The 21,562-nt window shown below is 42.8% G+C and overlaps 1 pseudogene; it reads left to right on the top strand.

Moving 5' to 3' along the window:
* The first annotated feature begins 4,702 nt into the window (after window positions 1-4,702).
* Window positions 4,703-21,562, top strand: part of LOC134348712 (eukaryotic translation initiation factor 4E transporter-like) — a 76,536-nt pseudogene continuing 59,676 nt past the window's right edge.

The following is a 21,562-nucleotide window of genomic DNA, read 5'->3' on the forward strand; positions in this document are numbered from 1 at the left end:
ATCTGGGAAGTATTTTCATATTCTTGATCAATATTTTCCCCTCATTCAACAACACACTGAAAAATTGAAGTTAGTAGTTTATCGGATTCGTACACACAAGCTTTCTGCTATAAATCACTTATAATACATATAAATGACTACAAAGTGTCAAGTCAAGTCAAGTCAAGTCACTTTTTATTGTCATTTTGACCATAACTGCTGGTACAGTAAACAGTAAAAATGAGACAATGTTTTTCAGGACCATGGTGCTACATAAAACAATACAAAAACTACACTGAACTATGTAAAACAACACAAAAACTACACTAGGCTACAGACCTACCCAGGACTGTATAAAGTGCACAAAACAGTGCAGGCATTACAATAAATAATAAACAAGACAATAGGCACAGTAGAGTAATACTCACATTAATACACAGGACCTGATGAAGGGTTCCGGCCCGAAACGTCGACAGATCTTTTCCACGGATGCTGCCCGACCTGCTGAGCTCCTCCAGCGTGTTGTGAGTATTGCTTTGACCCCAGCATCTGCAGATTATTTTGTGTTTAGGCACAGTAGAGGGCAGTAGGTTGGTGTCAGTCCAGGCTCTGGGTATTGAGGAGTCTGATGGCTTGGGGGAAGAAACTGTTACATAGCCTGGTCGTGAGAGCCCGAATGCTTCGGTGCCTTTTGCCAGATGGCAGGAGGGAGAAGAGTTTGTATGAGGGGTGCGTGGGGTCCTTCATAATGCTGTTTATTTTGTGGATGCAGCGTGTGGCGTAAATGTCTGTAACGGCGGGAAGACAGATCCCGATGATCTTCTCAGCTGACCTCACTATCCGCTGCAGGGTCTTGCGATCCGAGATGGTGCAATTTCCGAACCAGGCGGTGATGCAGCTGCTCAGGATGCTCTCAATACAACCTCTGTAGAGTGTGGTGAGGATGGGGGCGTGGGAGATGGTCTTAGGATATCCTCAGGTCATAAAATTCATTGGAGCATTTCAACCTTCCTTACTTTCCTCTGTGCTTCCTTTTCCTTTTCTCCTTCCTTTTTACAAGGTGTTAAGACTCTACCTGATTTGTTTCATGTCAATGGTGCTGTTATGCAGCAATTGCCCTGATCAGAGATAGTATGTTATTTGCCTTGTTTCTAATAGGAACAGATAAATTTCAATTAAATCATGTCACCAATGTTGGTTTGTAACACTGCAACATGAATAAAATCTGCCCTGTGCCTCAGTTGCTGTATTCAAGAGCTCAGGGGAGATTTAGGCAAGAGGAGTTTTTTTCACCATTTGACTAATTATCACTGCAACAGCAATTGCACCTTTCTTGAGTTATTGTCGTTGTTACTGAGGTTTGGTTTTCGTAAAGGTTCAGGAACAAGGGAAGGAATATTTGCGATGAGAGACATCATGGAGAGATGCATTGAGGCACAAAAGACATAGAAACATAGAAACATAGAAAATAGGTGCAGGAGTAGGCCATTCGGCCCTTCGAGCCTGCACCGCCATTTATTATGATCATGGCTGATCATCCAACTCAGAACCCTGCACGAGCCTTCCCTCCATACCCCCTGATCCCCGTAGCCACAAGGGCCATATCTAACTCCCTCTTAAATATAGTCAATGAACTGGCCTCAACAGTTTCCTGTGGCAGAGAATTCCACAGATTCACCACTCTCTGTGTGAAGAAGTTTTTCCTATTCTCGGTCCTAAAAGGCTTCCCCTTTATCCTCAAACTGTGACCCCTCGTTCTGGACTTCCCCAACATCAGAAACAATCTTCCTGCATCTAGCCTGTCCAATCCCTTTAGGATTTTATATGTTTCAATAAGATCCCCCCTCAATCTTCTAAATTCCAACGAGTACAAGCCCAGTTCATCCAGTTTTTCTTCATATGAAAGTCCTGCCATCCCAGGAATCAATCTGGTGAACCTTCTTTGTAATCCCTCTATGGCAAGGATGTCTTTCCTCAGATTAGGGGACCAAAACTGCACACAATACTCCAGGTGTGGTCTCACCAAGGCCTTGTACAACTGCAGTAGTACCTCCCTGCTCCTGTACTCGAATCCTCTCGCTATAAGTGCCAGCATACCATTCGCCTTTTTCACCGCCTGCTATACCTGCATGTCCACTTTCAATGACTGGTGTATAATGACACCCAGGTCTCGTTGCACCTCCCCTTTTCCTAATCGGCCACCATTCAGATAATAATCTGTTTTCCTGTTTTTGCCACCAAAGTGGATAACTTCACATTTATCCACATTAAATTGCATCTGCCATGAATTTGCCCACTCACCCAACCTATCCAAGTCACCCTGCATCCTCTTAGCATCCTCCTCACAGCTAACACTGCCGCCCAGCTTCGTGTCATCCGCAAACTTGGAGATGCTGCATTTAATTCCCTCATCCAAGTCATTAATATATATTGTAAACAACTGGGGTCCCAGCACTGAGCCTTGCGGTACCCCACTAGTCACTGCCTGCCATTCTGAAAAGGTCCCGTTAATTCCCACTCTTTGCTTCCTGTCTGCTAACCAATTCTCTATCCACATTAATACCTTACCCCCAATACCGTGTGCTTTAAGTTTGCACACTAATCTCCTGTGTGGGACCTTGTCAAAAGCCTTTTGAAAATCCAAATATACCACATCCACTGGTTCTCCCCTATCCACTCTACTAGTTACATCCTCAAAAAATTCTATGAGATTCATCAGACATGATTTTCCTTTCACAAATCCATGCTGACTTTGTTCGATGATTTCACCGCTTTCCAAATGTGCTGTTATCACATCTTTGATAACTGACTCCAGCAGTTTCCCCACCACTGACATTAGGCTAACCGGTCTATAATTCCCCGGTTTCTCTCTCCCTTCTTTTTTAAAAAGTGGGGTTACATTAGCCACCCTCCAATCCTCAGGAACTAGTCCAGAATCTAACGAGTTTTGAAAAATTATCACTAATGCATCCACTATTTCTTGGGCTACTTCCTTAAGCACTCTGGGATGCAGACCATCTGCCTCTGGGGATTTATCTGCCTTTAATCCTTTCAATTTATCCAACACCACTTCCCTACTAACATGTATTTCACTCAGTTCCTCCATCTCACTGGACCCTCTGTCCCCTACTATTTCTGGAAGATTATTTATGTCCTCCTTAGTGAAGACAGAACCAAAGTAATTATTCAATTGGTCTGCCATGTCCTTGCTCCCCATAATCAATTCACCTGTTTCTGTCTGTAGGGGACCTACATTTGTCTTTACCAGTCTTTTCCCTTTTACATAGCTATAAAAGCTTTTACAGTCAGTTTTTATGTTCCCCGCCAGTTTTCTCTCATAATCTTTTTTCCCCTTCCTAATTAAGCCCTTTGTCCTCCTCTGCTGAACTCTGAATTTCTCCCAGTCCTCAGGTGAGCCACTTTTTCTGCCTAATTTGTATGCTTCTTCTTTGGAATTGATACTATCCCTAATTTCTCTTGTCAGCCACGGGTGCACTACCTTCCTTGATTTATTCTTTTGCCAGACTGGGATGAACAATTGTTGTAGTTCATCCATGCAATCCTTAAATGCTTGCCATTGCATATCCACCGCCAATCCTTTAAGTGTCGTTTGCCAGTCCATCTACTTATGCTATATTAACTATGACAAGGCTTTAGATAAAGTAAAACACAAGAAAGTAATAGAGGTGCTGAACAAGTATGATCTGGGATGGGAGAATGTGCAGATAATAAGGAACTTGTATTGGAAAAAGTAAGTGGCGGTCTGGGTAGAAAATGAGCTATCACCATGGGCATGTATTAAACGAGGCGTATGGCAAGGCTGTGTTGGCTCACTGATTTTGTTCAACCTCTGCAGAGAATGGATTTTTCGGGAATGCGACCATCAGGAGACAGGTATTCCAGTCGGAGGCCAGAAGATGGATAATATCAGGTATGCGGATGACATCGCTTTGTTAGCTGACAGCGAATGCGAACTGCAAATTATGCTGAATAAAGTGAATGAGAAAAGCCTTGACTACAGACTAAAAACCAACCCTAAGAAAACAAATTCGATGGCAGTAAGCAAAATAAACACTAAAGACTCATTCATGATGGTATCATTACAAGTGAATGGACAAGATGTTGAATAGGTGCGAAAGTTTGAATATCTTGGGAGTTGCCTGACAGATGACGGGAGATGTGAATTTGAGATCAGAAGGAGAATAGGTACGGCTAAAACCCAGTTCATGAAGCTAAAAGATTTACTATGCAATCGGAAAGTAGACATCCAAAATAGAATCAGCTTCCTCGGTGTTACGTATGGTCAGTGCTGAGGTATGGATCAGAAACATGGACCCTGAAGAAGGATGACATGAAACGAATTAATGCTTTTGAAATGTGGTGCTATCGACGAATGTTGAAGATCACCTGGGTAGAGAAAGTTTCAAATGAGAGGGTTTTGTATGAAGTTGATAGACCACGGATATTGCTGGAGAAGATTATGAAGTTAAAAGTTACTTATTGTGGACATGTTACGCGGAGAGATAACATCTTGTCGGACTTGCTATATGGAAAGTTGGAGGGAAAGAAAGGAAGAGGAAGGTAAAGAAACAATGTGTTTGGATAATATTAAGGATTGGACCAAGCTGGACAAGACTAGGGATGTTGTGGACAAGTGTCGGGGCAGAGCGGCGTGGAGGGAAATCGTCCGCCAACTGGAAATTCCAGATGCGACCTAATGACGATGACGACTGAGGTTAAAGCAAATCTTACAAATGACATTGTGAAGTATCTAATCTACTTGGAAGGTAATCACCTTTCACATCCTCAAGAAGTCACCCTGGATAAAATCTATCGTAGATGGTGATGGTTGTAATTAACATAAATTTCTGGTAAGTTCTTTGCATTCTGAAATGCATTTGAAAATATGGCAATACTGGCTGCCTGGCAGGAACCATGCAGTCAGTATATTATCCAGTGCATTTGCATCATTTTATTTCCTCAGATCATCAAGGCAACCTTTTACAAACAAACAAGGGCCTCACCAACAGTACTAACAGTGAAAATTATAGTTTGGGTGATCTACTCCAATGTTTCCTCTCTGAGGAATATGTTAACTCAATTCCATATTTAAGGGAAAACAGAAATAATTATATGTGACTTTTGTATAGCTCCCCACTTCTTATCATCGAGAGTTATGATTACTCCCAGGACAATTTGGGAGTTGGTTGAATTTCCATTGAGAATGTTTGCAGCTACTAGTCATGAGGAACACAATGTTCTGATGGAGTGGTAGAGAGGACGGCAATGGATGAGTGAGTAATGGAGCAACTGATGCATTACTTGCCCTCACCAGAGTCAAGGTTTCCTGACAGTGCGCCTTAGCACCCTATAGTACTTCAAACCATCGAACTGATATGAAATCCTCAAATTCTGACTGACACATCTGCCTGAAATGACAGCTATTAGCAGGGGCACATAATGCTGGTGAATTATCATAATGATGGGGATGATCACTGAGCTCATGTTGGGCAGATTAATCTCTATACTCTGCGTGAACCTTTAAGCAAATAAAGCTGGACTCATCTATTCTCTGTATATTTGTGTGCAACTTCACCAACAGACTGCCCAGTGCACCTTGCTGTATATCCATCAGCCTTGTTCAGTCAGCTGTTCCTCTCAGGTCAACACCTGAGTCATCTGGGCTGGTTTGGATATTGACCTATGGTACATTGGCAAACATAGTGTTTTACCATCAACTCCGAATATCTGTTCTTCTTTCTCTTGTTTCTCTACAAGAGAAGACCCTTTCGCCTGCCATATCTCTGGAGTATACATAGTACAAATGCTGAAAGTCAAAATGTTTGGCTGTGCACCATCAGAAAACCTGGCAGAAGTGACTCCATTATTGGAAGAGAAAAGTTTGTGTTTTCAACGGCTAAGTTTAATGGGGTGGGATGTGGAATAGCGTTTAAAGTGGTGAAAATGGATAGCATTATCTAGTGAAGGTGTCAGCTAGTTTAATTTTATTGTGTGCAGTTAGATGTATGTGATTAAGGAGATAATAATTAAGGTATGAAGAGGTCATGTGACATCATAGCATTGTCATAACCTATCCATATCTACAATAAGAAAATTATTTTATTAGTGGATTAGCAAGTTTTATCTACAAGCTGTCTAATTTCTTTGGCAGACCTCTCCTGCAGGATGAAAGCGAGGGTTTGGAAAATCATGTGAGATGGATGGTGTAAATTAGTCAGGTAATTCAAGTTAGGAGTGAATTCTTTTAGCATTATGGAAACATATTTGGAGGTAAGTTCCTGGCATGGACCTCTTCAGCAAACTCATTCCACTGGCATCAGAACTGTGATCTAACAGGTTTCTTGAAGTGAATGAAGGAGATCTCCATCCTCTGCCCATGACCTCTCAGCATGTAATCCAAGGTAGTAACATAGTACCTTGAGAGTGTTGTGAGGATTTCCTATTTGCTTACAGCTATTTCACTTTTTCTACATCTTCTATTTATCTTAAAGTTGTTTTTGTAACTGTTGGAGCCTGTGACTTACACTTTGGAGATCAATTGAGTGATCTAGTGCTCTGCTGCCTCTGCAATAATTCCAGGAAGTGAGTTCCTCCATGAGGGGAAGCTCAGAGACGGGGAGCAGGGAAGGTTGAAACATCAAGGCAAATGTGGAGGAAATCAAGTGGTCGCTCTCCTCAGAAGGTCAGCATATTGGTGTGGTCGCTGTGTTGGAGTGGTTGTTTTCGTCGGAAGGCCGCTGTGTTGCAGTGGTCACTCCCCTCAGAAGGTCACTGTATTGGAGTGGTCACTCCCCTCAGAAGGTCGCTGTATTGGAGTGGTCACGCCCCTCAGAAGGTCACTGTATTGGAGTGGTCACTCCCCTCAGAAGGTCGCTGTATTGGAGTGGTCACCCCCCTCAGAAGGTCGTAGAAGGTCGCTGTATTGGAGTGGTCACTCCCCTTAGAAGGACGTTGTATTGGAGTGGTCACTCCCCTCAGAAGGTCGCTGTATTGGAGTGGTTGTTTCCTCAGAAGGTCACTGTATTGGGGTGGTTGTTTCCTCAGAAGGTCACTGTATTGGAGTGGTCTCTCCCCTCAGAAGGTCACTGTATTGGAGTGGTCACTCCCCTCAGAAAGTCACTATATTGGAGTGGTCACTCCCCTCGAGAGGTATTGGACGGGTCACTTTTCTCAGAAGGTCGCTGTATTGGAGTGGTTGTTTCCTCAGAAGGTCACTGTATTGGAGTGGTTGTTTCCTCAGAAGGTCGCTGTATTGGAGTGATTGTTTCCTCAGAAGGTCACTGTATTGGAGAGGTTGCTCTCCTCAGAAGATCGCTGTATTGGAGTGGTTGTTTCCTCAGAAGGTCACTGTATTGGAGTGGTTGTTTCCTCAGAAGGTCACTGTATTGGAGTGGTCACTCCCCTCGAGAGGTATTGGACGGGTCACTTTTCTCAGAAGGTCGCTGTATTGGAGTGGTTGTTTCCTCAGAAGGTCACTGTATTGGAGTGGTTGTTTCCTCAGAAGGTCACTGTATTGGAGTGGTTGTTTCCTCAGAAGGTTACTGTATTGGAGAGGTTGTTCTCCTTGGAAGGCTGTAGTGTTCGAGTGGTTGCTCTCCTTGATGCTGTCAGAGGATGTTATCAGAATTCTGAGGTTTATGTGTTGGACTGTGGTCTGTAGTTCATATTGGAATCCTTTAGTTTTCTGTATTTTTGCCCTTTCTTTCTTGTTGCCAATTGGCAAGTTGAGGGTTGGGGATTTAGGGTTTGATGTCCTTGTTGCCATTGTCTATGCAATCTGTTAGTTTTTTGTGTGCGAGGGAAGGGGTTGGGGATTTGGGGTTTGTGAGTTTTTGTCCCTTTTTTTTGAGTGTGGGTGGGGGGGGTTGAGGTCTTTCTTTCAATGACTTCCATGGTTTACTTTGTTTTCTGGCTATCTGGAGAAGACAAATCTCAGAGTTGTATAATGCATAAATACTTTGATGATAAATGAACCTTCGAACCTTTGAAGCTTTAGGTTTCACTGTCCCTTAAGAGGCCCTAAATGCCTTTAAGTAATATGAGAGAGCACTTGATATATGACCTTCGGATGTCCACCCTAAGAATAAATTTATCTGTACAGTTGAGTCATGATAATGGGTAAGCAGCTGACTTATGATATATAACCTGAACATGCAGTCACCTTCCCCACCCCTCCACTCAAAACCTAGTCCCCAGGCCTTTACGTGACTGTTTTAGACGTAAATGAATTTCAAGACCTTCCTGATATTCTAGTACATAAGTTGCTTTAATGTGTTGTAAGTTTTACTGCAAAATTGTAACAATACTTGCATTTAATTTCAGGCTAGTTAAGCGTGTTTGCCCTTAAAGTATTTTATATATATTTGATAAGCTGGAGGTGGATTTGTTGTTGGATGCTCTGTAGCTCACTGCACCAGAATATGGTATAACGTCATGTCTTCCATTAATCATTGGGCTGCTAAATGGAACTATGTGTGGCAGCCTGTCACTCTTCCCCCATGATAGGATCTATCCCAAAAAGAAACTCAATCTATCTGTGTTCATACTCCAGATGACACACTTAAAGTGGTTAGAGAAACATCTTTCAAGCCCCACGCTGAAGAAGATTTTCAATGCCACAGAGGTCAGCAGTCACTGAGCTGACTTACTTCCATTTAATCTAATTCCACTCAATCTCACATTTTCACCCATTCTCCTTAGTTAAAGATAGGGCTTGCAAATTGTTCTCCAGCTCAGCAGGGCAATGCCATGCAGGAGGCTAACAGATGGGTGACACAGAAGCATAATAGTTAATAAATGCTATTACAGTGCAGGTGACCCAGGTTCAATTCCGACACTGTTGGTGAAGGGTTTATTCATTCTGCCTGTGACAATGAGGGTTTCCTCTGTGTGCTCCGGTTTCTTCCTGCGTTCCTACCACGTACAGGTTAGTAGGTTAATTAGTCACATCGGTGTCATTAGGTGGTGCAGGCTCGTTGGGCTGGAGGGGCCTGTTACTATGCTATACCTATAAATAAATAAACTAACAAAATAAATACAGGTCGACCTTCACTAATCCAACTACCTGTAATCCGGTTCCTTCAATAGTCCGGCACTGATTATGCTTAATGTGATCCTTCTGTAATTCGGCATTTTCACTAATCTGGCACTCCTCAGGTCCCAATGGTGCCGGATTAGTGAAGGTCGACCTGTAATTGTATTGCATACAAGATCCAAGGCACTGTGTGCATTAGAGCTAGTTTTGCTCATTTTGTGAACAAAAAGACACACTCTGAATCCAGGCAGGTTGTAGATCATGGTTCATAGTCTCTTTGGACTAAAGTCTCAAGAAGATTGAAGCTTCAAGTGGAGGGGTAGGGTGGAAAGTGGGGAGTGTAAGAATTGAGGTATATAGATTGGGACCTTGAGGGTGTGCTGGCAATTTAAAACCTTAAGAAAACACACACACCTGCAAGTGGATCCAGGCATTGAAGGACAAGGAACAAGTAAGGCAGCAAACTTCCTTAAAACTCTTTGCATCTACACAGCCCAGAGGTGAATGCTATCCAAAACTGTGTTGAATGTGGCATATGGCTGGGCACCTCCCCACGTAACGGAATGAGATACACTGAGCAACTTGACCTATTTCTCAGGAAATACACTCAGAAAAGAATGCGAATAAGAACTAGCTTAAATTCAATCAGATAAGAGAATTTCAAAGCTAAAGTGGGATTTTAGAATTTAAGGCAAAACTCACTTGTCCTGCAAGTCTCTTAGGTTTCCTGTTATGAGAGATTCTAAATAGGCTGCAATATTTTTACCAACCCACACTGTACTCAATAGCTTCTTTGTGCTGTGGGCAGTCCTCGTTTTCCTTTGGCAGAGATTACAATTGCCTCTGGTGAGAGAGTTCAGAGTAAAGGGGAATAAACTTAACAACACCATTTAATACCAACTCTCACATCGGGAACAGCAAAAGTCAGGAAATGCTTCCTCCAGATTTCTATTGAGGCCAGATCAATAAAACATTTACAAACTAACACCAATAACATTTTGTTGCATAAGTGTATAAAAGAAGATGAGTCGAGGCAGGAAAATGGAGTTATAATACAGATCAACTCTGGTTGAATTGGCTGGAGAAATATGTTTCTGAACTCATGCTTTTATGTTTCCAGATCTCTGCATATTAGGCAGAATGTGTAGATTTAACATAAAAAGTACCATTCAGTGATAAGTCTGATGAGAGTTTGGGTACAATTTTGTAAATGCTTGCTTGTGTAGTGAGGCTTTAGCTCTTCGAGGCTTCAGCGAAGAGAGGCTTCAGTTGAAAGCATTAAAAAAAAGCTTGAGGTAAAGCATTTTTCCTTTCCCTTCTTTACGTCTGCTCAGTTAGGACAGGAGAGATGCCAGGCAACATAGCTGAATGCTCCTCTTGTGGGATGTGGGAAGGCAGGGAGATCTCCAGTGTCCCTGATAACCACAACTGCGAGAAGTGCATCCAGCTGCAGCTTCTAACATTCCATGATAAGGAGCTGGAGCTGGAACTGAATAAACTCTGGAACATTCAAGAGGCTGAAGGGGTTATAGGACATATAGAGAGGGAGTTACACCTAAGGTGCAGGACACAGGAAACTGGGTGACAGTCAGGAAGGGGAAAGGGGTTAACAGCCAATGCAGCGTACCCTGTGACCGCCCTCCTCAACAACAGGTATGCCACTTTGGATACTGTTGGGGGTGGGGGGAGGTTGATGGCCTAACAGAAGAAAGTCACAGCGTTTGGGTCTCTGGCACTGAGTCTGCCTCTGTGATTCAGAAGGGAATAGGGGAGGAGACACTTGCTATGGTGATATGGAAAGCGGCCTGTGAGTGAGTGGGCCAGTGAAGGAGTGGAGCTTTGAGGCTTTGACTCGAGAGGCTTCGACGAGAAGAGGCGGAGGACAAGCTAGCTCGCAATTAATTTTTACAATGTCTCCTGAGACGGTGATGTGCCTCTCATGTGAGATGTGGCAGTCTTGGGGGAACACCCCTCTCCCGCAGAATCACATCTGCCAGAAATGCATACAGCTGGGTGATCTGGAAGACCATGTAAGGAATCTGGAGCAGCAGCTGGATGACCTTCGACTCATAAGGGAGAATGAGGCAGTCATAGATGAGAGCTACAGGGAGGTAGTCACACCTAGGCTGTCGGAAGCAGGTCGTTGGGTGACAGTCAGAGGGGGGAAAGTGAAGGTGAACAGACAGGTAGTGCAGAGCACCCCTGTAGCCATTCCCCTGAATAATAAGTTTACTATCCTGGATACTGTTGGCGGGGACGACTGACCAGGTGTGAGCCACGGTGGCAGGGCCTCCGGCACTGAGTCTGACCATGTGGTGCAGAAGGGTGGGACAGAGAAGAGGAGAGCTGTCGTCATTGGAGACTCTATAGTCAGGGGAGCAGACAGGAGATTTTGTGGACGTGAGAAGGACACCCGCATGGTTTGTTGCCTCCCGGGTGCCAGGGTCCGGGATGTCTCTGACCAGGTGCACGACATCTTGGTACGAGAGGGAAAGCAACCAGAAGTCGTGATACATGTTGGGACCAACGACATAGGCAGGAAGAGGGATGAGGTCCTGAAGTGTGAGTTTCGGGAATTAGGCAGAAGGCTGAAGAACAGGACCTCAAGGGTGACGTTCCCAGGATTGCTGCCAGTGCTACGTGATAGTGATGGTAAGAATTGGAGGAGATGGCAGTTGAATGCATGGCTGAGGAGTTGGTGCAGGGAGCAGGGTTTTAGATTTTTAGATCATTAGGATCTCTTCTGGGGAAGGTGGGACCTGTACAGATTGGATGGGTTGCACCTGAACTCGAGGGGGAGAAATATCCTTGCAGGTAGGTTTGCTAGCATGGTTCGGGAAGGTTTAAACTAATTTGCAAGGGGGATGGGACCCAGAGCGATAGAGCAGTGAAAAAAGTGCATGGAGTAAAGCCAGATCTAACATACAGAGAGGCTTTGAGGAAAGAGAAGCAGAATAAACGGTGTAAAGACAGTAAGGTAGAAGGGCTGAAATATGTGTACCTCAATGCAAGAAGCATCAGGGTCACAGGTGATGAACTGAGAGCTTCATACATACATGGAATTATGATGTAGTGGCCATTACAGAGACTTGGCTGGCACCAGGGCAGGAATGAATTCTCAATATTCCTGGTTTTCAGTGCTTTAAAAGGGATAGAGAGGGTGGAAAAGGGGAGGAGGGGTGGCATTACTGGTCAGGGACACTATTACAGCTACAGAAAGGGTGGGTAATGTAGCAGGATCCTCTTTTGAGTCAATATGGGTGGAAGTCAGGAACAGGAAGGGAGCAGTTACTCTACTGGGGGTATTCTATAGGCCCCCTGGTAGCAGCAGAGATACAGAGGAGCAGATTGGGAGGCAGATTTTGGAAAGGTGCAAAAATAACAGGGTTGTTATCATGGGTGACTTTAACTTCCCTAATATTGATTGGCACCTGATTAGATCCAAGGGTTTAGATGGGACAGAGTTTGTTAAGTGTGACCAGGATGGATTCCTGTCACAGTATGTGGACAGGCCGATCAGGGGAATGCCATACTAGATCTAGTACTAGGTAATGAACCGGGTCAGGTCACAGATCTCTCAGTGGGTGAGCATCTAGGGGACAGTGACCACCGCTCCCTGGCCTTTATAATTATCATGGAAAAGGATAGAATCAAAGAGGACAGGAAAATTTTTAATTGGGGAAAGGCAAATTATGAGGCTATAAGGCTAGAACTTGCGGGTGTGAATTGGGATGATGTTTTTGCAGGGAAATGTACCATGGACATGTGGTCGATGTTTAGAGATCTCTTGCAGGATGTTAGGGATAAATTTGTCCCGGTGAGGAAGATAAAGAATGGTAGGGTGAAGGAACCATGGGTGACAAGTGAGGTGGAAAATCTAGTCAGGTGGAAGAAGGCAGCATACATGAGGTTTAGGAAGCAAGAATCAGATGGGTCTATTGAGGAATATAGGGAAGCAAGAAAGGAGCTTAAGAAAGGGCTGAGAAGAGCAAGAAGGGGGCATGAGAAGGCCTTGGCAAGTAGGGTAAAGGAAAACCCCAAGGCATTCTTCAATTATGTGAAGAAAAAAAGGATGACAGGAGTGAAGGTAGGACCGATTAGAGATAAAAGTGGGAAGATGTGCCTGGAGGCTGTGGAAGTGAGCGAGGTCCTCAATGAATACTTCTCTTCGGTATTCACCAATGAGAGGGAACTTGATGATGGTGAGGACAATATGAGTGAGGTTAATGTTCTGGAGCATGTTGATATTAAGGGAGAGGAGGTGTTGGAGTTGTTAAAATACATTAGGACAGATAAGTCCCCGGGGCCTGACGGAATATTCCCCAGGCTGCTCCACGAAGCGAGAGAAGAGATTGCTGAGCCTCTGGCTAGGATCTTTATGTCCTCGTTGTCCACGGGAATGGTACCGGAGGATTGGAGGGAGGTGAATGTTGTTCCCTTGTTCAGAAAAGGTAGTAGGGATAGTCCGGGTAATTATCGACCAGTGAGCCTTATGTCTTTGGTGGGAAATCTATTGGAAAAGATTCTTAGAGATAGGATATATAGGCATTTAGAGAAACATGGTCTGATCAGGGACAGTCAGCATGTCTTTGTGAAGGGCAGATTGTGTCTAACAAGCCTGATAGAGTCCTTTGAGGAGGTGACCAGGCATATAGATGAGGGTAGTGCAGTGGATATGATCTATATGGATTTCAGTAAGGCATTTGACAAGGTTCCACATGGTAGGCTTATTCAGAAAGTTAGAAGGCATGGGATCCAGGGAATTTTGGCCAGGTGGATTCAGAATTGGCTTGCCTGCAGAAGGCAGAGGGTGGTGGTGGAGGGAGTACATTCAGATTGGAGGATTGTGACTAGTGGTGTCCCACAAGGATCTGTTCTGGGACCTCTACTTTTCGTGATTTTTATTAACAACCTGGATGTGGGGGTAGAAGGGTGGGTTAGCAAGTTTGCAGACGACACAAAGGTTGGTGGTGTTGTAGATAGTGTAGAGGATTGTCAAAGATTGCAGAGAGACATTGATAGGATGCAGAGTGGGCTGAGAAGTGGCAGATGAAGTTCAACCCAGAGAAGTGTGAGGTGGTACACTTTGGAAGGACAAACTCCAAGGCAGAGTACAAAGTAAATGGCAGGATACTTGATAGTGTGAAGGAGCAGAGGGATCTCAGGGTACATGTCCACAGATCCCTGAAAGTTGCCTCACAGGTGGATAGGGTAGTTAAGAAAGCTTATGGGGTGTTAGCTTTCATAAGTCGAGGGATAGAGTTTAAGAGTCGCGATGTAATGATGCAGCTCTATAAAACTCTGGTTAGGCCACACTTGGAGTACTGTGTCCAGTTCTGGTCACCTCACTATAGGAAGGATGTGGAAGCATTGGAAAGGGTACAGAGGAGATTTACCAGAATGCTGCCTGGTTTAGAAAGTATGCATTATGATCAGAGATTAAGGGAGCTAGGGCTTTACTCTTTGGAGAGAAGGAGGACGAGAGGAGACATGATAGAGGTGTACAAGATAATAAGAAGAATAGATAGAGTGGATAGCCAGCGCCTCTTCCCCAGGGCACCACTGCTCAATACAAGAGGACATGGCTTTAAGGTAAGGGGTGAGAAGTTCAAATGAGATATTAGAGGAAGGTTTTTTACTCAGAGAGTGGTTGGTGCATGGAATGCACTGCCTGAGTCAGTGGTGGAGGCAGATACACTAGTGAAGTTTAAGAGACTACTAGACAGGTATATGGAGGAATCTAAGGTGGGGCTTATATGGGAGGCAGGGTTTGAGGGTTGGCACAACATTGTGGGCCGAAGGGCCTGTACTGTGCTGTACTATTCTATGTACTATGTTCTATAGAGGATTCATTAGTTAGGAGAATGGACAGGAGGTTCTTTGGGTGAGAATGATATTGTCAGATACTATAGCACAAAAAGAGAAAATCTGCAGATGCTGGAAATCCAAGCAACACACACAATATGCTGAAGGAACTCAGCAGGCCAGGTAGAATTTGTAGAAAAGAGTAAACAGTCACTGTTTCAGGCTGAAACCCCTCATCAGGACTGACAGGGGTAGGACAAGTTCAGCATTGGAAGTTCAGGGTGTTAGGTGCAAAGTTAAAGTGCAGGACCTTCAGGGTTGTGATCTCAAGACTGCTACCCTTGCCACATGCTAGTGAGGCCAGAACTAGGAAGATTATATAGTTTAAATTTCAGGGTGAATTTGATCCTATTATGATCACTTCCCCGAAGGGTTGTTTTACCTTAAGCTCCCTAATCAATTTTGGTTCATTGCACAGCACCCAATCTGCAATAGCTGATCCTCTGGTGGGCTCAAACATCAGCAGGTCCAAAAAGTCACCTCATGGCCCCACTTAGAATCCAAAACCAACCTGATTTTTCCAATCTACCTGCATATTGAAATCCCCTATGACTATTGTAACATTGCCCCTTATAGCATGCATTTTCAAGAGTTGTAATTTGTAGACATCCTTACTACTGTATGGGTTCTGTATACAACTCCAGTCAGGGTCGTTTAACACTTGCAGTTTCTTAGCTCTATCTAAGACCCACGCCTTGGCCATCTCTGAGGCTGTGTGTGCATGACTCAACTGGCAGGTGCATTTGCAGACATTTTTAATCTCTCACTCTCCCAGTGTAGAGTGCCCCCCGCTTCAAAACATCCACCATTGTTCCTGTACCTAAAAAGACCAAGGAAACATGTCTGAATGACTGGTGTCCTGTCACACTCACCTCAATAATAAGCAAATGTTTTGAGAGGCTGGTCAAGGACTACATCTGCAGCAGGCTACCACCGATGCTGGACTCCCTCAATTTGCCTACCGACACAACCAATTGACAGATGACACAACAGCCACAGCTCTACACACCGTCCTTACACATCTGGAGAGGAGGGATGCTTATGTGAGAAAGTTGTTCAGCCTTCAGCACCATAATCCCTTCCAGGCTTGAGAAGAAGGTCAGAGACCTTGGCCTTCACCCTGCCTTCTGCAGCTGGATCCTAGACTTCCTTTCAGATTGCCAGCAGGTGGTAAGAGTTGGCTCCCTCATCTCTGACCCTCAACACAGGAGCCCCCCATGGCTGTGTCTTAAGACCCTCCTTTACTCCCATGACTGTGTCGCCACACACAGCTCCAATCTGCTAATTAAATTTGCTACATTGATTGGCCTAATCTCAAATAACAATGAGGCAACCTACAGAGAAGAAGTCATCACCCTGACACAGCGGAGTCAAGCAAACAACCTCTTCCTCAATATCACAAAAACAAAAGAGCTGGTTGTGGACTACAGGAGGAATGGAGACAGGCTCACCCCTATTGACATTAATGGATCTGGGGTTGAGAGGGTGAACAGCTTTAAGTTCCTTGGCATACACATCACCGAGGATCTAACTTGGTCTATACATACCAGTTGTGTGGTGAGAAAAGCACAACAGCACTTCTTCCACCTCAGATGGTTGAAGAAGTTCAGCATGAGTTCCTAAATCCTAAGGACTTCCTACAGGGGCACAATTGAGAGCATCCTGACTGGCTGTATCACTGCCTGGTATGGGAACTGTACCTCCCTCAATCACAGGACTCTGCAGAGAGTGGTGCGGACAGCCAGCACATCTGTAGATGTGAACTTCCCACTATTCAGGACATTTATAGAGACAGGTGTGTAAAAAGGGCCCAAAGGATCATTGGACACCTGAGTCATCCCAACCACAAACTGTTCCAGCTGCTACCATTCGGAAAATGATACCACCAGCATTAAAGCCAAGACCAATAGTCTCCGGGACAACTTCTTCCACCAGGTCATCAGACTGATTAATTCCCACTGACACAATTGTATTTCTTAGCTATATTGACTTCCTGTTCTATATCTTACTGTACATACTATTTATTACAAATTACTATAATTTGCACATTGCACATTCAGACCCTCAACACAGGAGCCCCCCCAGGGCTGTGTCCTAAGTAAAGGTTTTTACTCCTCATATATGTGAAGGATGAAAGTAATAAAGGCAATTCAATTCAATTCTATCCACAATCATTCAACTCCTTATATCACCTCTTTCTAATGATTTCATTTGTTCCCAACAGAGCAACCACACCCTTCTGCTTTCCTGCTTGATATTTGGCTGTTAAGCTCCCAGTTATAACCTTCTTTCAGCAATGATTCAGTGATGCCTTCAACATCATACATGCCAATCTACAACTTTACTACAAGTTCCTCTACCTTATACTGTTTACTGCACACTTTCAAGTATAACACCTTCAATCCTGTATTCACCCTTTTCAATTTTCTCTGCTTTTCAAGTTGCACCTCATCCTGTTAACTGCAATTTTGCTGTCGACAGCCTCTCCTGACTACACACTGCCTCTGTTTGTAAACCAGCTACCTCATCTCCATCACTAACATCTGCCTTTCTTACTATACTTCTTGAATTGAAATAGATGCAGCACAGAACACTAGGTGCACCATGCTCATACTTCTGGTTCTTAACTTTGTCTGAGGTCTTACCAACATCTGCTTCCACAACCTCTCCACTAACTGTTCTGACACTCTGGTTCCCATCTCCCTACAACTCTAGTTTAAACCTCACTGTACAGCATTAACAAATCTTCCTGCTAGGATATTAGTCCCGCTCCAGTTCAACTATAGGCTGGTAAGTCTGAAATCAGTTGTGGGAGAGTTGTTGAAAGATATTGTAAGGGCCTGTGTATATAAGTATTTGGATAGACATGGACTGCTTAAGAATAATCAACATGGCTTTGTGCATGGTAGGTCATGTCTAACTAATCTTATAGAGTTTTCAAGGAAGTTACCAGGAATGTAGATGAAGACAAGACAATGGATGTTGTCTACATGGACTTTAGTGAGGCATTTGACAAGGTTCTGCATGGGAGGAGGTTGGTCAAGAAGGTTCAGTTGCTCAGCATTCAAGATGAGGTAGTAAATTGGATTAGGCATTGGCTTCATGAGAGAAGCCAGAGAGTGGTACTAGGTAGTTGCCCATCTGACTGGAAGCCTGTGACTAATGGTGTGTCACAGGGAATGATGCTGGGTCCATTGTTGTTTGTCATCTGTATTAAGGATATAGATGATAATGTGGTTAACTGGATCAGCAAATTTGTGGTTGACACCAAGTTTGGAGGTATAGTGGACAGTGAGGACAGCTATCATGGCTTGCAGAGGGTTTTGCATCAGCTGGAAAAATGGGCTTAAAAATGGCAGATGGAATTTAATGCAGAGAAATGTGAGGTTTTGCACTTCGGTAGGACCAACCAGAGTAGGTCTTACACAGTGAATGGCAGGGCTGTGAGGAATGTAGTAAAAGAAAAGGATCTGGGAATACAGGTCCATAATTTGTTAAAAGTGGCTTCACAAGTAAATAAGGTCGTAAAGAAAGGTTTTGGCACATTGGCCTTCACAAATCAATGCATTGAGTACAGGAGATGAGATATTATTTTGAAGTTGAATAAGACATTGTTGATGCCTAATTTGGAGTATTGTGTGCAGTTGTAAACAAATTTGAAAGAGTACAAAGAAGATTTACAAGGATGTTGCCAGGTCTGGAGGATCTGAGTTACAAGGAAAGATTAAATAGGTTAGGATCATTATCTTTAGAACATAAAAGATTTAGAAGATATTTGATAAAGGTATACAAAATTATGAGGGGTATAGATAAGGCAAATGCAAGCAGGCTTTTTCCACTGACATTGTGTGCGACTACAATCAGAGGTCATAGATTAAGAGTGAAAGGTGAGAAGTTTAATGAGAACATGAAGGGAAACTTCTTCACTCAGATGGTCATGAGAATGTGGGAAAAGCTGCCAGCACAAGTGGTGCATGCAATCTCTATGTCAACATTTAAGAGAAGTTTGAATGTGTACATGGATAGTAGGGGAATGGGAGGGCAATGGTCCTGGTGCATGCTGATAGGAGCAGGTTGTTTAAATGTTGTTGTCATGGATTCGATGGGCCTATTTCTATGATGTACCTGTCTATGACTATGTTTGTTTTAGTAGTATCAAAGATTTTAATTATTGTTCCAAAAGAGTTATTGTCTTCTGTATAGAAAATATGATTTACGAGATAATTACGCAGGAATTTAAAAAATTTTATCTTCTGTCTCTGCAATGAAAAAAAGTGTACATAAAATTAAATGATGTAAGGATAAAAGAAAGCATAATAATTAGCCTTGTCTGAAGATATGTTCCTCCTTTCCTGGATACTAAAATAATTTAACAAAGTAGAACCAGCACCCCAAAGGCATTGAGTGGAACAGACCTCATTCTTTTTCTTGTAGCTTATAATATACCCTTAGGAGATTGTATCTTATTGGTACATATGGAAAACTCTAGTTGAGATCTCAGCACATTATGTCGTCTTAGTGAAAGTTTGGCAGAAAGGTTGGAAGTATTAATTCCAGATAATAATTATAGAACAGTGCAAGCCATTCATGTTGCTTCATTTTCCTTGTATCCTTTTAAAAGTTTTGTTACTAATAATTTATGCTTTTCATACAAATTTTATTCTCGGGCTAAGTGATGCCGGGAGCTGGAGTTTTGGATATTAGAATGTGAAGTGCCAAGTGGGAGTGTTGGACTGTTCATTTAAATAAACAAAGCCTCACTGTTTTCCAGAGTCTATTTACACTCAGTCATGCTATGACTGTATTATTTTAGGATTTCACAATTAATCAGCCTAAGCAGTCATCATAACAGTGCAAACACGATTTCAGAACAACCAATTAAAGGAGATGAATTCTGGAGCTGGCTGTGTGCACATTATTTCAAAGCTTCCCAAGATTCAGTGAGTCATTGCTCAAAGTTACACAGGAGCTATTAAATCTACTAAAAGGAGATAAAGAGTGACTGGTGACTTAAATTACATGTAACTGGAAATGTATCCTGGAATCCATATGCTGGAAGCTGTTTAACTACTCCATTAGATGTGGATAAGTTATGACAATGGTACATTCACCAACATTCTGACCTGCTCTAGCCTCACTTAATTCTACTTCAACATTAGATGTCATTTGTCTCACCTTGCAGTGCACTACTCCTCTCTACCTGTGCACTTCTTACATTTGTATTCATTCGGCCACCATTGGCATTGAACTTCAGTCCTATGAAATGTCAAATCCCTCATAGACAAAGATTCTCCATTCTTGTGTGTAACACATATTATTACCCTTATTCATGTGTCTAATTTTTTACACCTTACAAAAGAAGAGAATGCAAGACATGAGGGAGAGCCAGAGATCAAGAGTCAGTCTTTAAGTTACTTCACAGCTCAATCTACAGAGAAGACATCTCTAGAGATATTTATCTCAGCTTACTAATTGAAAAACAGTCCATATCCAAACTAATCTCTGTATAATAGGATATCTTTCGATTTAATGTTACATTTATTTTAGTGTTAATCCATAATTTAATCTTCCTTTTTACCAATTTGACAATCTTTTTGCATTTACTCCAAAAGGCATTCATCCTGAAACATCTTTATTAGACTTTCTCCATTTCAGTGACAAAAGCATCAATAATTTTAAACCTTTCTTCTTAAGAAAGCTTCACAATGCCCATAATTTTATTTACACTTTCCATGTTCCCACCATCATCCTGTAGTAAAGTGTATGCAATTAATTTAATACTAGTGTGTTGGATATTCTAGATATTTGCTTCTTTCTCATGTTTGCTAAACTTGTTTTCCAAATAATGTCTGCCATTTGTAAGATTAAAAATAGATGTAAGAAAACTTCCAACTATATTGCTTTCTGGTCATAAATGGAAGTCAGTTTTCAGTTCCTAAATGTAATTGGAAAGCAGTAATCAACTTGAAGTTAAAACACATCTTTGCAAACAAGCTCTGTATTTTGCTATTTTGCAAACACTCTGTGTTGTGGCAGATACTAGTCACTGCATCTGCTTTACTGCTTTTGGACATGTAGTATAAGACAATGGGTTTCTTAATTTGTGTTGCTTCAAACAGACAAGTTGCTCAGTTCAAGGAAGCTTGCAGAACAGATGGATAATATAACTTGCCATATCAATAACTAATTTGCTCAAGAAAATTAACTTCACAATATTTACAGCCTTAGTTGAGGTTTGTGTTTTTGAAAAAACTTTTAAACCTTTTGTGATAAAAGGATGTCTGAAGAAATATCATATGAGTGTGAAGTCATCCAGGTGGGGACAAAGGGTCTGAATATAGAAAAATGTATTCGAAATTTTTAATATTTTTTTTAGCATCTCGCACCAGACAGTCAGCCATTCTTGTCTGGCGTGTGGTGTCAAGATTGGTCTCCTTTTGGATTAACTGGGTCATGATATGAACGTTCCTGACATGACCCTTTTTTTTACGAGGCCGAGTGGCTAGCTCGACGCTCAACCCGGCACGGATGGAAATCGTGCTCAGGGGGTGGCCTGATTTGGATCTGAACTCGGGATCCTTCGCTCCAGAGTCCAGCGCTGATGCTATTGTGCCACCAGCCGGCCGCGAAATGGGGTAAAGAACATCAAGAAGCCATGAAAGA

The sequence above is a fragment of the Mobula hypostoma genome, chromosome 6 (genome assembly GCF_963921235.1).
Source record: "Mobula hypostoma chromosome 6, sMobHyp1.1, whole genome shotgun sequence".
In the NCBI taxonomy this organism is placed as follows: Eukaryota; Metazoa; Chordata; class Chondrichthyes; order Myliobatiformes; family Myliobatidae; genus Mobula; species Mobula hypostoma.